This window comes from Dermacentor andersoni, chromosome 3 (assembly GCF_023375885.2).
Source record: "Dermacentor andersoni chromosome 3, qqDerAnde1_hic_scaffold, whole genome shotgun sequence".
Classification (NCBI taxonomy): Eukaryota; Metazoa; Arthropoda; class Arachnida; order Ixodida; family Ixodidae; genus Dermacentor; species Dermacentor andersoni.
Window position 1 is genome coordinate 89,028,605 of NC_092816.1, and position 14,376 is coordinate 89,042,980.

The following is a 14,376-nucleotide window of genomic DNA, read 5'->3' on the forward strand; positions in this document are numbered from 1 at the left end:
TCACGATGACTGCGCCTTTCTCCATTCATTCGCAGCGAGCCGGTTCTTCATCGTGTTCTTCCTGAACACAGTACGCCACAGGGCCTTCGCGCGCCGGCAGACCGCCGGCGGTATATCCCTCCGAGTCGCCATGGCGACCGCGTGGCCGGCAGCGACATCCTTCGGCCGAGAAGGAGCTGCGCACCGCTGAGCCTGCTTCGACGCCGGCGCCGGCAGCGTGCGTTGCGGAGTCGTCGTCGTCGACGGCGGCGGCGGTGACCGAAGAGGCGCCGCTCTGCGGCGCTTTTCCCCTGTGCGCGTCGAGAGCGTTGCGCTCGAAACACGCCCCGCAAGAAAAGCCGCGACTCGCCCTCGTAATACCACACACGGTGGTCCGGCGAGAGGAACAACAAACGCCGCCGTCGAGCGACGAGGAGGTTAAGTTCAGCATCCGACAAGCCACAAACAAACCGTCGAAGAGCAGCCAGACGGCGACGTTTCTGCCTCCGTTTCGGTTCCCGTCTCGGCCCGCCGCAGTAGCAGCCCAGCAGAAGCAGCCGCACCGACTAAGCTTCATCGATTCCCTGGTTGGAGCCAGCAGGCAGAGTACGGGAGGAGGAGGAGGAGACGACGCGCCGCCTTGGCGCGCTCTCGGAGTTCTCGCTTCGGGACGAGAGCCAGGCAAGTGACCAGAGCTAACTATCTGCAGCTTCTGCCGTCTTTTTTTCTGTTAGTTTTCTTAAGACCCCGAAGGCGGTGCGTCCATGTGAGCGATCGACTTATTACACCTGTAAAGACGCGAAGGAGAAAGAAAAAGGAGGCGCTACGGTGAAGAATGCCACACACGCTTCGATTTTTTGCGACCTCTCAGGTGGTTCCGTTCCATTTCGTGGGTACCTTAAACTGGTGCGTATTTGTTCAGAATGCTCTCGTACTGCAGCATGGTCTCAAAAGGCGAATGTAGTCGAGGAAGGGGCGTGTTTTTCTTCAGGAACACTTACAGTGTGTGTTCGTGTGCGTGTGTGAGGTTAAAGCAGACGAAAGTAGGTCGATGTCAATCGACTCTTTTCTGTACTGGAAGGCTGCCCTGGGTACTTGCGATCCTCCTAGAACATATTGAAATTGCAACCTCTTTCATCAGACAGCGGTGTCGCTTTCCTGCGCGCGCGTCAGGAAAGCAGGGAAATAAGTCTAATTAAACGTAATGATTTACGCAGCACCGTTGCTGCGCAGCCGTTCGTGTTTCGAGCACACGCGCGCGCGAGTTGGCACCTGTCAGCTGGGTTGTAACTAACGGGAAACTTCCCAGCTGCGTTCGGGAGCCCCGCAGCCGACGAAGTCAAAAGTGCGCGGGTGTTAACACTCGCGGAATCCCTGAACCGAAATTCGCGTTTCTTTTTCTTCTTTTTTTTATATTTTCCCTCGTCTGGTAATTCGTGCCTTGTCCGGCTTCCTCTGCTTGTAATAATAATAATAATAATAATAATAATAATAATAATAATAATAATAATAATAATAATAATAATAATAATAATGACTTCACTTTTCATCCATGCGAGGGCGGAGATTGGGACAAAAAGGCTGATTTAGCATTTTCACTGCTTCCGTGTTCCCCTAAAGGAATATATCCTTTCTAGTGATTTCAGGTAATCTTTACCGGGTCTTTCCTAGCGGCGCCTGCAGTCGCCAAAAAACGTTATTAGTATATGGCCAACTGCTGTATGTTACCGCAGTGGGGAAAGCGCTGCAGTTTCGCAAGGACGTCACGCGGCGGTTGCCTCAATGTGTATACACGTTACACCAAGGCCTAGATCCAGGGCACCATAAAACAAAAGAGGGTGGGGGGGAGGAGAACTTTCGTCAACGATCAGGGAAACGAATGTAGTCTGCAGCCAGCATCTACTGGCGGCTAAGGAAAACGTCAACTATGTGAGAAACGTTTTCTTGCGGGACGACCCTGCAGGAAGCAGCCGGGTGTCCCGCGACACAACATTCACTGCCGTCTCGTATTACTCGCATCACGTGACGTCGCGGCAGCAGCCACGCACGAGAGCCAACAGCAATGCCACGTGCAGTGCAGTTCGTTACGACGGTTGCGCTTCGTTAGACTTGGACGCCTTGACGCCATTGCGGCACACGACGAATGAAACGCGAAAATTGCTGCGCGCCTCCTTCGGCAGATCTTGCGCCACACGTTCGCCTGCACCGCAACACTTATCAAGCTCACGACTATATATAGCCCAAGGTGAGAGATGCGAGGATGCGTGCTTGCGGGTGAGGGGGGGGGGGGGGGATCCGCGTACGTTTGAGTGCTCCTCACTCAGAAGCACGTGCGCAACACGGCGTCATAATACGCCAATGAGGTGAGTCACTCCGGACAATTGCGTTTCGTTCATTGACGAAGCGTGTCATGTTCGAGGACTAGAGAAATAAATGTGAGTGAGAAGGACAACAGAAAGGAGAAAGGCAGGGAGGTTAAGCAGGACGAAAAAAAAATTCGGTTTGCTAACCTACATTAGGAGACAGGAGAGAGAAAGGTGGGTAAGAAGGCATGAAAAAGGACAGGAAGAGAGACACAGACACATGATCACAGACTGTCACCGATAGCTGCACGCTCTCGCAGCACAGGTTCCCGTACAGCACAGCAAGTGAAAACCGATTTAGGCTGCAGAAGTTCATGGAGGTCTGTTGTAATAGAAAAAAAGAAGGCTCTAGCTGTCTTTTCGTGGCTGTATGCTGCGATGGTTAATGAGGCTGGCGTTGCAGAATGACTTGCTCTTTTAATGACCTGAGATAAAAGCGTATCCGCGCAGTTGCGAGCGATCATCTGTATATACTGACGAGGAAAGTCACACAGAGCATGTTGAAGGGTTTCCTCGTGACCACCGTGATCACACGTAGCGTTTCTGACGTGTTCCTCAAGGTATAGAGATCTGTAATGTCAATGAACTTAGCACTACGCCTCGTCTTATTCAATCTCACAACTCACTGGCCCCTTTGAACAAAGCTAGGACGAAGAAACGATCATATAGATCCGTGCACAAAAAGTTTCTGGACGCTGGTGATATTGTCACGCTATGACGATTCGCAGATATATTGAACGTGCAAATGTCAGTCACTGAACTTCACCCTAGTATGATTGCCGACGCTGCAGTATATACGTAGTTCAAGAGAAAGAAAAATGTCTCGCGAGTGTGTTTTATATGACGTTGTATTCCTGTCTTCGTCTCAGCCGTTCACGTACTCCCAAAAGTGGACATGATGTGCCTAACATCTCAATTTCTATACGTAATATCTGCCTGCCATCCACGTCGCAGTAGAATACACGCCTACGCAATAATCTCGACAGTGCACTTTGCCCCCTTTTCTAACGGAATCTGCGCTGATGCTGGTTCTCACAGCGGTAAGATGACTCGACATCAGCCAGTTCCTAATTCGGGTTTACCTTTACGGGTTTACCTTTTGCGCCCGTCCGTTCATTCCGTTACGTTGACAACGACCTGTGTCGTCATCGTGGGCAGAAAATGGTGAATTGCATCATCGTCAAGCCACCTCGTCAGCCCCACCATCGCCATTGCCACAGCCTAATGAATCAGGAAAGTTCTTCACAACCTCCTCCACCGAGATAGGAGCCCGTACCAGTGAGGCCACGTGCATTCGGGCTGTCGAGCGCGCTAACCACGGCGCTACCGCGCTACAACAGTGCCCGGCAATTAGTGCTACACATTGCGCTTCACGGAGGCTCTGAGCGCAGTGGCTGCTGTGCGTGCATTTCGGAGGCCAGAACGAGCATTGCTGTAGCGCACAAGGGTTGCAGTATGTGGCTTCGCATAGGAATTGTTCTGGACAACGATGACGGTGGGTCGGCGTGCAAGACTTAATCGTTGGCGTGCTCGGGAAAACAGCTTCGGCAGCACAAAGGAGGCGTACGTGACATCGATAATGGTGACCGTCGAACGTTGCAGATGCGGACAATAGATGGTGCGCCGAGAATAAGGTGGTTGGTGAAAGTCAACATAAAAGCGTTGGCAACGTCAATGTCAACAGCGACGATGCACCGATAACGCCGCATTGTTTACACTGTAACTCACAGATTCGCAGCCACCAAGTGCCCTATTATAGTATAGCAACACTGCAAATCTAAAAAGAAAGTGAAATCGCTCAAGGCTCTTAGGTGGCACTGCGTTATTTCACCCGTGACATCAGTTGCAGTAGAAATTTAAGCCGCATAATCTATTAATCCCCAGACCGGAGTATTATAAAGCAAGTAATCGAGTCTCAAGAGTGTGCAGCCTTTAACACAGCAACTGCCTTTTCACCTGCGGCTTAAATATTGATTTGCAAAAAAAAAAAAAGAAAGTGGATTTAAAGTTTGCATAAGAAGTCCAAGCTTGAAGTTCATCTGTAATGACATGAAGCAGTCACGTCGGCCATGTAAGTGCTTGGCCGTTGTCCTACCAAGCAATAAAAGCCAGGAAGTGTGAGTGCCTTGCACAAAACAAACAAAAATAAACCTGATTAACCAAGATTATATGAATCAAATATATAAAAGCATTGAAATGTAGAAACACCTAAAATAATAGCACAAGTTTTTTACTAAACATCTGCCAACAAAATGTTTAATAAAGCAATGCACTTCAACTGAATAAATAAGGCTCCCTTAGGCAGAGGAAGTCCGACAGTGGACAAATATGTCCATCTGTGTAATTAGAATTACACAACAATCATATGCCATACCAAAATGTCATGTCAAATCATGCGATATCAAAAAAGGAAGCTGCTTACATCACAAACAAGAGGCCAGTTCTTCATTATCTAATCAACACTATCATTTCTTTACTACCAGATACTTATATCATTGTTTTAAATATTCTAGTACATATCATTTTTTTTTCAAGTGATTGCTCTAAATTATGAAGTTTTGTACGGCTGCACCCCCCCCCCCCCCCCCCTTTTAGAAATGGCGTTATAACCGCTCTGTTCTTGTTCAGTTCCACGGAGTGGTGAAACCATTTAATTAATAAAGATGGATGCAACGGAATATAAGATGGTGGTCTTCATTGCGGGAGAATGTTGCTGTTGCAAATATTAATTGCAGAGCTGATATATATATATATATATATATATACAGTACTTTGAAGTTTTCGGGAAATATTTTATTCGCGCATTGCGTGCCACTAAGCGCAAGGCAAACATAAACCGAAACAGACTTTGTTCTAGTTTGGTGGTTAGCCCACATTAACGAAGCCCGTATTCGGTAATTATAGCATGAGAGTGCACAGCAAACGTCACTGGGCGTGATCTAGGGCAGCGACACCACGACACACCCATGGTCAGCATCTACGGAACAGTGTCATCTCTGACTTTGCAGTTGATTGCTTTCTGGGACATTTATGTTATGCGAGCGCTGCCTACACGCCACTGTAGGCCTCCCTTTATAGGTTTTCCAATGAACTATATTGCACACGCAGGGCAGGCATTAGTAGTACTTGCAGTAAAACAATTCACATGCATTCGTAAACTGTTTATTTGTTCGTTCGTTCGTGCGTGCGCACGTTCGTTCGTGTTCATTCGTTCGCCGATGAAGGTGGAACAAAGGGCTCATCGGCAACCATATTTCCCAGGCTTTTGTCGCACAATAAACGGCAGCAGCGTTTCTTCGTGCGAGTCATTCGCCGCCTGTATATACTCAGCAAAACATACTCGCGATGTAAAGACATGTACCGCAAGTGTGTACAGGCACGCCGGTGTTGAAGATTATGCGGCGCCCATACTGTGTCGCCACACATCGTTACGCAAGGCCGTGCAAGGTCTTCTTCTATAGGCATTGCACGGGGCTGAAATGTCCGGGGCACGCGGTCCATCAGAAGTGTAGTCTGCACAGGCACTCGTCTGCGGCGCGCCCCAAACAGCAGCACGAAAAATGCGCCACTACGTTCAGCAGCGCGTGTCTCTTATACACTTGTACTCTTTAGTACTCTCTCGCGCGGCTTCGCTTGACAGAACAAAGAAGACCGCAGTCGCCCAACGGCTCCCCATAGCGCACTCACCTCACGCAAGGGCTGAATGGCGTCCCAAATAAGCAGCTGCAACAACCGCGCGCAGCGCCGTGGGTCGTGATTGCGGCCGATTAGTGTAGGAACAAAACATGGTTTCTTTGTCCGTTCTTTTCATGTTTTTCCTTCATTTTCCCCGGAAGGAACGAGCATGGTAACGCAGCAACTGTATAACGAATTCCGCGGGAATTCTCGTTTTTTTCCTACGCAGCCAATGGTGGACGCAGGTGGACTGTGATGGCTCAAACGGATCCCATTACGCGTACGATACACGCCCTTCCGAGGACCGCCACTTTACCGGCGTATCGTGCGCAGCCCGCGCAATTAGTTTGCGTGACGCGTTACGTTCGTTTCGTATTGCGACTGTTATGGCGACGTGGTTGCGTGGCAATGATGAGTGAATCGGGGGCAGGGGACGATGGTAATTAGTCTTGCGACGGGACGAACGATCGAGGCGCCATGTGATGGGAAATGTTAGACGAGGCCGTGTTTTCGCTGGCTGACTCGTTTCGCAGTGATGAAACTGCGAGGCGCACGCGCCTTGCAGATGCTTTAATATGTGTTAATGTTGTGTTACATCGTAACGTATCTACTCGTTTGTGTTCTGTTATGGCGTGCAATCCATATTGCAGTGTTGTGCTAAATGTTGTGTTCACGAAATGGGTGTGTTCTAAGTTGAATCCTTTCTATATGGAAAGCTGTTTTCGTTGTGGAATAAGCGAAGCATGGATGGTCTTATGTGATAACCAAGGGTAGTCTTTGGTTAATATAGCACTTCTCGGCGAGTCTGCTGTTCTGCAACATAGATTTTCACATGTGCGAAAGCAAGATCCCTTCATTAGAATCTGTGACTCGACTTCCTTTACTAGGAGAGCTCCCTGGTGCGGCTAGAACCTCTCTTTCCCGCGATCTTCGGGAACCTCTATAGAATTACCTATAGAATGAATAGATGGTGTGAAGAAAGCAAGGAATTTGCGGGCATAAGATCGGCGCAAGATAGTAGTAATTGGAGATCACTGGGAGATGCTTCGACCTGCCGTAGACACAAATAGGCTGATGATATTGATAAGATAACCTCACTTACCGGATAATTTATTATCCGAGAATCATGGTCATGTACGTGGAATGTCTGTGTCGAAGCACTGCGACAGTCACCATCGGAGCTTTCAGCATGGCTCCCCGTGAAGGGCTTATGCCGGTCCAAGATGCCCAGCGTAAAGAAATGGTAGCCTAAGACGTGCACAAAAGCGATAAATTAAAGCAGTTTTTAAGAATCACATATTCAGCAAGTGCGGGGGGAGTTCGTGTACAATGTACAAGGCCTTGAAATTTTCTTGTATACATATACCTAAAGGGACACAAAGTAGTGAGACGCATACTTCACTACGTTTATCCGGTGACTGCGTTTCACCACCTAACAAATGTTAAACGCTACCGCTTGGCGCAGGACGCGTCTGCATGCATGTATCAGAAGTTTCCCGAATGTTATCGATAGTTCTATGATGTCTTTCCCATTGGTTCGATCAGCTGTCTCTTTCGTAACCGAACCTTTCGTAAACTGATTTTGTGCACGACGCAAATTGTTTACTACTTTCTGGAAGGCACGCAGGCGCACGCTATCACGCTGGAACTTTCGACGAGTCATGTATAACAGCTGGCGCGCTTGACCAGCTGATAAGATTTCGACGATCGCCAACTGTGCTCGCCGCTATCGGAGTGCTTTGAGTGTCACTTGCTTTCGTGGGCACAGGTTTTTGCCCAATAAAGAGTTAGTTTTGTTATTCACAGCTTTTGCTACTCTGCTTTTCTACGTCACTGCCGCGTGACAATAGAAGCAAGATATTCAGTTTAGACTACTAAAGTATTTCTTCGAAACTATATTCTCGCTAATTTCATGAAATCAGGTTCATTATTACGAGAGAAAATGAAGGCTTAAATTTCATTTCTGAATTTTGCGCCGAAGCAACAGCTCTAACACGTCAGTCTCACATCACGGACTTCGAAGTATTTTTTGCGTATTTGAGTAATTTTGGCTCCGTAAATGTTACTGAAACTTGCTGAGTTAGTCTTTGCTCTATAACACGATTCGGTCAATCATTGCTGATGAAAAATTAACTAGGCCTGAACAGACGCCCTCAGAATTCATGACCTCGGGGCGAGCTGGTGCAGGAACTTCAAAGCGGCGTCGCCGCCCATTTTTCGTTCTTGCAGGATTTCTGGCTTACCAAAGCTCTTCACACGTTAGGAGTAGTTTTTTCAGTATTGTACGAGGGTAATTTACTAATAACGCCTCTTGTCCGCAGCCTTGTATGCGTCATATGTGCCTACGAAATGCGTGATCAGGCAAAATTTTTGTGGCGATATGGTATAATTAGTGTTTACCCTGCTTCTTATCATTTGTTTGGCACTTCTTTTATGCCGTACGCCCTCATCACCCAAAACGTGGTAAAAGTAAAAAAAAAAAAAGAAACAAACAAAAGGAAACAAAACAAAAGCTTGCACCGAAATCTCGGAGCCAAGAGTCGTCATATTGCCGACTGCATACTAGATGGGGCTACAACACCACGCCTCAGCAAACAAGGAGGCTTAGCAAGTTCAACGTGCAGCTGAAGAGGCTGTTTGTTGAACGAGAGAACGTGCATCAGCAGCTCCGTGTAATCGATACTTTTGCCGCAAGGCATAAAGTGCCTAAAGTGCGTGAAGCGCAACTAAGTGTACTCGAGATACCTGTACTTGGTATCGTAAGTCCTTTCAGGCGGTGTAGCTTTAGGTGAAGAGCCTGTAGTTCTATAGCCTGCTTTCCGAGGACGCAAATGTAGCAACATGTAGCCAGCTTCTCCCCCACGTCTCTTAATCTAAACGTGCTATGCTCCGTTTCATAATTAGCTGGCAACACTGACGGAAGCCACGCAAGTAGTTTGGTCATAACGGTATCATCGCCGCGCAGTCGTTTTCGATCGGCAACGATCCCTTCGGAATAGCTACTTCGTATAGTACAACTAGCTAGAACTTGTAGACGTAATGTTGTGTCAAATCATGCAATTATTTGTGCGCCTTTGTGCTAATACGCTTTGGTCGCGAGCGCAACCTCTGCGGTGTCGCCGCTGGTCGCAGAAACGTTCGTTCGGGAGCAAATAGATTCATACCAGCGATGCCTTCTATTAACTAATTACGTCACATTTTACACCATAGCATTATGAAACTTAACATCGAATTACATATGATGCATACCGATGTGGCGCATCATTTTGGTAGCGAATGAAAGCAGTGAGAGAAGTCTCTCTACCCTCCTTAGCGATTTCCCAATGTATGGTAATGTTCCAATACTCTATATAGGTGGCCTAATCGACAGCTAAGTGGACAGCAGTCATTATAAGTATCGTCCTAATTCTGGCGAAGCTGGCAAAAGAGAGAGCTTCGTGAAGACAACATCGAAGTCAGGAACGCTGCAAGCTTCTTTGTTGTTGAAGCAAGAGGACGGCTGAGCAGAATGCTTGGGAGCTAAACGGGAAAGTCGCCTGCAAACAAAAAGAGGAAAGAAAATGTAGTCGCATTTTCTTTGCGCTTAATGTAAGCTACGCAGTGTTTTTCATACAGTCTTCGCACGCGGAAAGCGTTAAAGGGCAGTAACAACGTGCGCTTTTTTTAAAGGTTCTTTTTTATTTATTTCTTTATTTTTCTTGTCGCCGCAATGTGGCGTGAAGCCGCAGAGACGTTTTTCAAACGCATTCCATTACTGGGGTTGGAAGCTGTCTTCTTAGCAGTCAAAGTAGATTTGCCTTCAAGGCTGGCCAACATTGGAACAGCACACCCCACATATGAAGCGGAGTATAGTATGAATGCAGGTCGCCTGAACTTGGGAAACAGCAAAGCGTCTCCGTCGGCAACCAGTCGCCAGCTCTGCGAAGCGGCCTGCCCCCGCGACTGCATGTCTGAGAAGCCTTTCTTTTACGCAAGACCGTGCATCAATGCGCCGGATGCCGTGATTGCCCAAGAAGCGAAGAATCCGCGCGTACACGTTACATTCGCGTGTCGACGTCCTCTCCCTGCCGGAGTGAGGCAAGCGTCGGGGAACTTCGCGTGGCGACGGAAATATTCGTTTCCCCGCCGGCCTCGAATGCCGCGGCCTGTCATATATAAGTAGAAGCGCTGTATGTGCCTTCTCGGCGTACACAGGCGCAAGTCTCGTCATACCACGAGGACGCAGCCAAGCCATTGAGTGGAGGGCTTGCGTGACTTTATGCAGCAGCAGCTATATATGCCACGGTATGGCGTATACTTGCAGAAAGTTCGTGCAAGTTATAGTATCGTCTGTATACCGCACGAAATGCAGAAGGCTGTCTCGCACACGTGCACTCTTTCCATTACATCACACTCACTCACCATACAGATGCACACACAATCATTTCGTTTATTACTCTTTGCCTTCTGCAGGAGTATGTTAGGCGTACCGCTACGCATACGTCTCCGACGTCCATTAAAGAACGTCTCTCTGTCTCACCCGCTATCTTCCTCTCTGTCCCCATTTATTAATATTTTAGTGAAAAGCGTTTCGCTATTTCCATTCGCGATGACAAGCGCGTGAAATAGAACTTTTTATTCTTTATGCATTCCTGGCTCCAAACACTCATGGAGCTTTTTTTTTTCTTTTTCTTAGCGGAGGCACTGTAGCTCCTCTGTCTATAAACATTTCCCACGCCACTTGCCTAGGAGTCGTCGAACTGTTTATTTCACGTATCCGTCATCGAGTAATCGATGTGTCATGGCAGGTGCTTTTCGAAACATTGAATCTCACACAAGTAGAGAGAGAGAGAGACGGAATGAGAAAGTCAGGGAGGCTAACTGGAGAAGATTCTGGTTTGCCAGCCTGCACTGGGGGAAAGGTAAGGGGAAATGAAAAACCAAAAGAGCGGAGAAAAAGTAAACACAAAAACAGCGAATAGAGAAGGCTGGGAACGTCCGCGAGGGCTAGAGTATATATAATAGGCCACTCGAACGCAAAAATTTCAAGAGTGCCTTGACTGTCTTGAGGTGTGATGACTGTGTAGTTCAGCGTTCCAGGACTGTCTGCCCCGAAAGCGGCCGGTCGTCAAGACGCGCCAGCGCGGTCGCGAGTGACTGCCTGTTTGCGCGGTATCGGGAAAAACGGCAAAGACCGTGTTCGATAGTTTCCTCGTTTCCGCAGTGGACATATGCAGCACTATCTTCCCTTTTGATGCGGAAAGCAAATTATTTTGTAAAAGCGACACCAAGCCACCGTCGGTAAAGAACCGTTGTCTCGGGTTGGGATAGTCCAGGTGAAAGACGAAGTTGTAGGCATGGGACCAGTAGATGAATATGTGTGCTGGAAACCAGGTGTGCTCCACAACGATTGTATGACGTCGTTGGCAAGCAGACGAATTTTCGCTGCTGCGTGTGTTCTTGACAGCGGGACTGGTTACTGCACGCCCTCTTCCTGAGCAGGTCGAGCAGCTTCATCAGCATGTTCGTTGCCCATTACGCCACAGTAGCTAGGGAGCCACTGAAATATGACGTCGTGTCCTTGCTCGACGAGGTGATGAAGGAGCTCTCGCATTTCTAGCACTGATTGTTCGTAGGATTCACGGCATCAGGCAGAAAGCAAGCAATGTAGAGCTGCCTTGGAGTCACTGAAGACACTGCATTTTTTAGGTGGTTGCTCTCGAATTATGCGAAGTGCTCTGCGAATAGCAGCAAGCTTCGCCGCTGTCGATGTCGTCTGGTGCGATGTCTTGAACTTCAGGGTGGTGACTTTCACAGAGAAACTCTCTGATCCTGCAGAATCGCCCACGGTGATTGAACCGTCAATGTATTGATGGGTGTGATTGTTGTATTTTTCTTACAGCAAGAGCAGCAAAAGTTGCTTGAGGGCTGGTGATAAAAGTGGCGCCTTATTCGTTCGAATTCCTGGCACTGTCAAGCACCAAGGGGTAAACAAAACTCGCTGCAGCTGCGTAGTCTGATACAAGGTGTAGAAGATAAGGCAGTATCGTCTGCCGAAAAGAGGTGCATGGTCGGTCTTCTGGCAGTGAGATGAGAAAGTAGAGAGGGGCGCGAGCAAGGTGCTGGACATGTGCTCTGAGCGATTCCAAAACAATGTGAATCTTGGCGCATGACCACAAGTGAGTTGGCTATAATGTCTATGTCCGAGATAAAAAGGAAGCCCTGTTGCCTGGCTTTATAGAGTGCGAAATGGGCTGTCACCACAATGTGTAGAAACCGTTGCATGAAACCATATCCCATTTTCTACCGTCTGCCGCCCGATGGATTTCGAAAGAAACGAAACGCAACCTTGTCGTATTTGCCTTAACTGCACACCACACTATTTGACACCATATAGAAGTTTTGCTAACAGCTCCTGAGTATTCAGGGTGAAATTGCCGTGGCGTATATTAACTATGCTTTCTCTAGCCTTTCCGATCTTACCTCTCCAAAACAAGACATTTAAGCCGCTGCATAAATTCGGCTCGACGATATTCTCCTGCTAACCTTCGCGGGTACCTATAGGTGAAACTTCAGTGACCATATATATCTCGAATGGCGCCAAATACACTTACGTACAGTCGGCGTCAAAAGTTTACGGACCACGGGATATGGGAAGAAAAGCCGAATTTATCTTCTGAACCTTGGCACGCATTTATAGGACAACTTTGCCGGCTCTATTTGTCTCGCAACTTCATCACCGTCAGTAGCAGGACTTTCTGCACAGGTTAGTCCTAGACGCGATGCTTTTCATCGCAATCTTTGCCACTGGTTCACAGAAGCAAACAATGGCGTGGAACCGCCTGCGCAATTTCGTGCGCCCCAATTAACGCTACAGCACCTGCACGTTCACGGTTCCTAAATGGGAGTGTAGCACTGGGGAATTGAAAACTGGCCACGTTGGTACGAATGCAAGACGAATTCGCAGACAAGCAACTCAAACCAAACGCGACAGTGAAGGACAGTAGCGTTACACACAGTTCAGCTACAGAATCGTCTTGCACAACGCATTAAGTGAGCGCCATATTTGCGCGTCATTGGTATATCCAAGATATTTGCATGAAAATTGAAAAACCTATGTATAATCACGTATACGCATCTGGCCTTATCATTAAAATGTTTCCCGCTGTAGTTTGCCAATATCATTTGGATAACGGCACGATGCGAGTAATTTTGTTACTCAGCATGTGTTCGCGTTCTTCGTTAAGCAAAGTGGTGTTTCCGTATACATAGTATGCGGAAACACACACATATATATGGGTCATTCCATCTCAAGTGTACTCGGTGTTTTATCGACCATCTGCGATTCTGCTGAAAAAAATCATACTGTTTTACCTCAATGTGGGAAGTAATTATTCAAGCGATTTTTTTGAAAAAAAAAAATTTGTAATGCCGTGAGGACGCTTTGAAGGTTGCGCGCACAAGTGAAACTATGCCAGGCAGAAAAATTTCTACAAAGTTATTGCTTTGACCTATTACTGCGAATATTCTTTTTAAATTGTCGCCAGACGATACTCTTTCGTGACTATAGTCGTTTATTACTTTTCATTTTAATTCACATAATTTTTTGCCGTAAGGAAAAGTCGACAATTGCCCCTTTTTTAATGTTTTTTATAAAAAAAAGTAACATTTACATGAGGAATATATTCACAATAGGTGCTTTTTATGTGTGTATACTAGATGATAAAAATATTCTGATAAGAAATAAAACCTCAACTTTCGCTTAATGTCATGCTAAAAATGAAAAAAATTACGTTCTGACTCAATTTGTGGCTTCATTTTCGCAATGTAGCGTTCCAAGTAAAAATATAGCATAGTCGCCATTGCATAGTATGCTTTACTGTCTATCTATGTACAAAGATTTAAAAGATTAAATTTTGTTTTAAGCGAGAAAAAAATTTTTGAACTGCACAATCACAACGTTGCGCGGAGCATCTCTTTGCTTCGCCTTCACTGCATAGCACGTCGGTCGGCGTTTCAGTCTGGCTCATTTTACGTGTTTCTTCTTTTCCTATTTGAAGACGAGGTCTTCTTTGCGACTTCAGGTTGATTTGCGGTTCGTGGGGACTGAGTTTGTGGCCATTGTCATCTTGTAAAATTAGATAATTGCAGGCCTTCTAGTGCACGTAGGACAAGAAATAGGCGACAAGAAATAGGATTCGAGCACCATTTGGATGCTATGTGCGATGTGTACTTCTTTACGTAGAGGTGGTGATGATGGGCACATACTGTATCATCCAGTGTGCATTTTGAACGCAGAATCAAGAGCCGGCGATCAAATTCGCTCAGTTCTTTCACACTACTGATGTACTGATTTTTCACGTAGATTGTCCCGTGGCAC

General features: G+C 47.1%; 1 protein-coding gene across 1 annotated transcript in view; it reads left to right on the top strand.

Moving 5' to 3' along the window:
* The first annotated feature begins 202 nt into the window (after positions 1–202).
* LOC126525072 (beta-1,4-glucuronyltransferase 1-like) overlaps positions 203–14,376 on the top strand; it is a 123,702-nt gene continuing 109,528 nt past the window's right edge. Inside the window, exon 1 of the mRNA XM_072287249.1 lies at positions 203–660. The gene's annotated coding sequence lies outside the window, so the exon portion shown is untranslated. The remainder of the gene's footprint in view (positions 661–14,376) is intronic.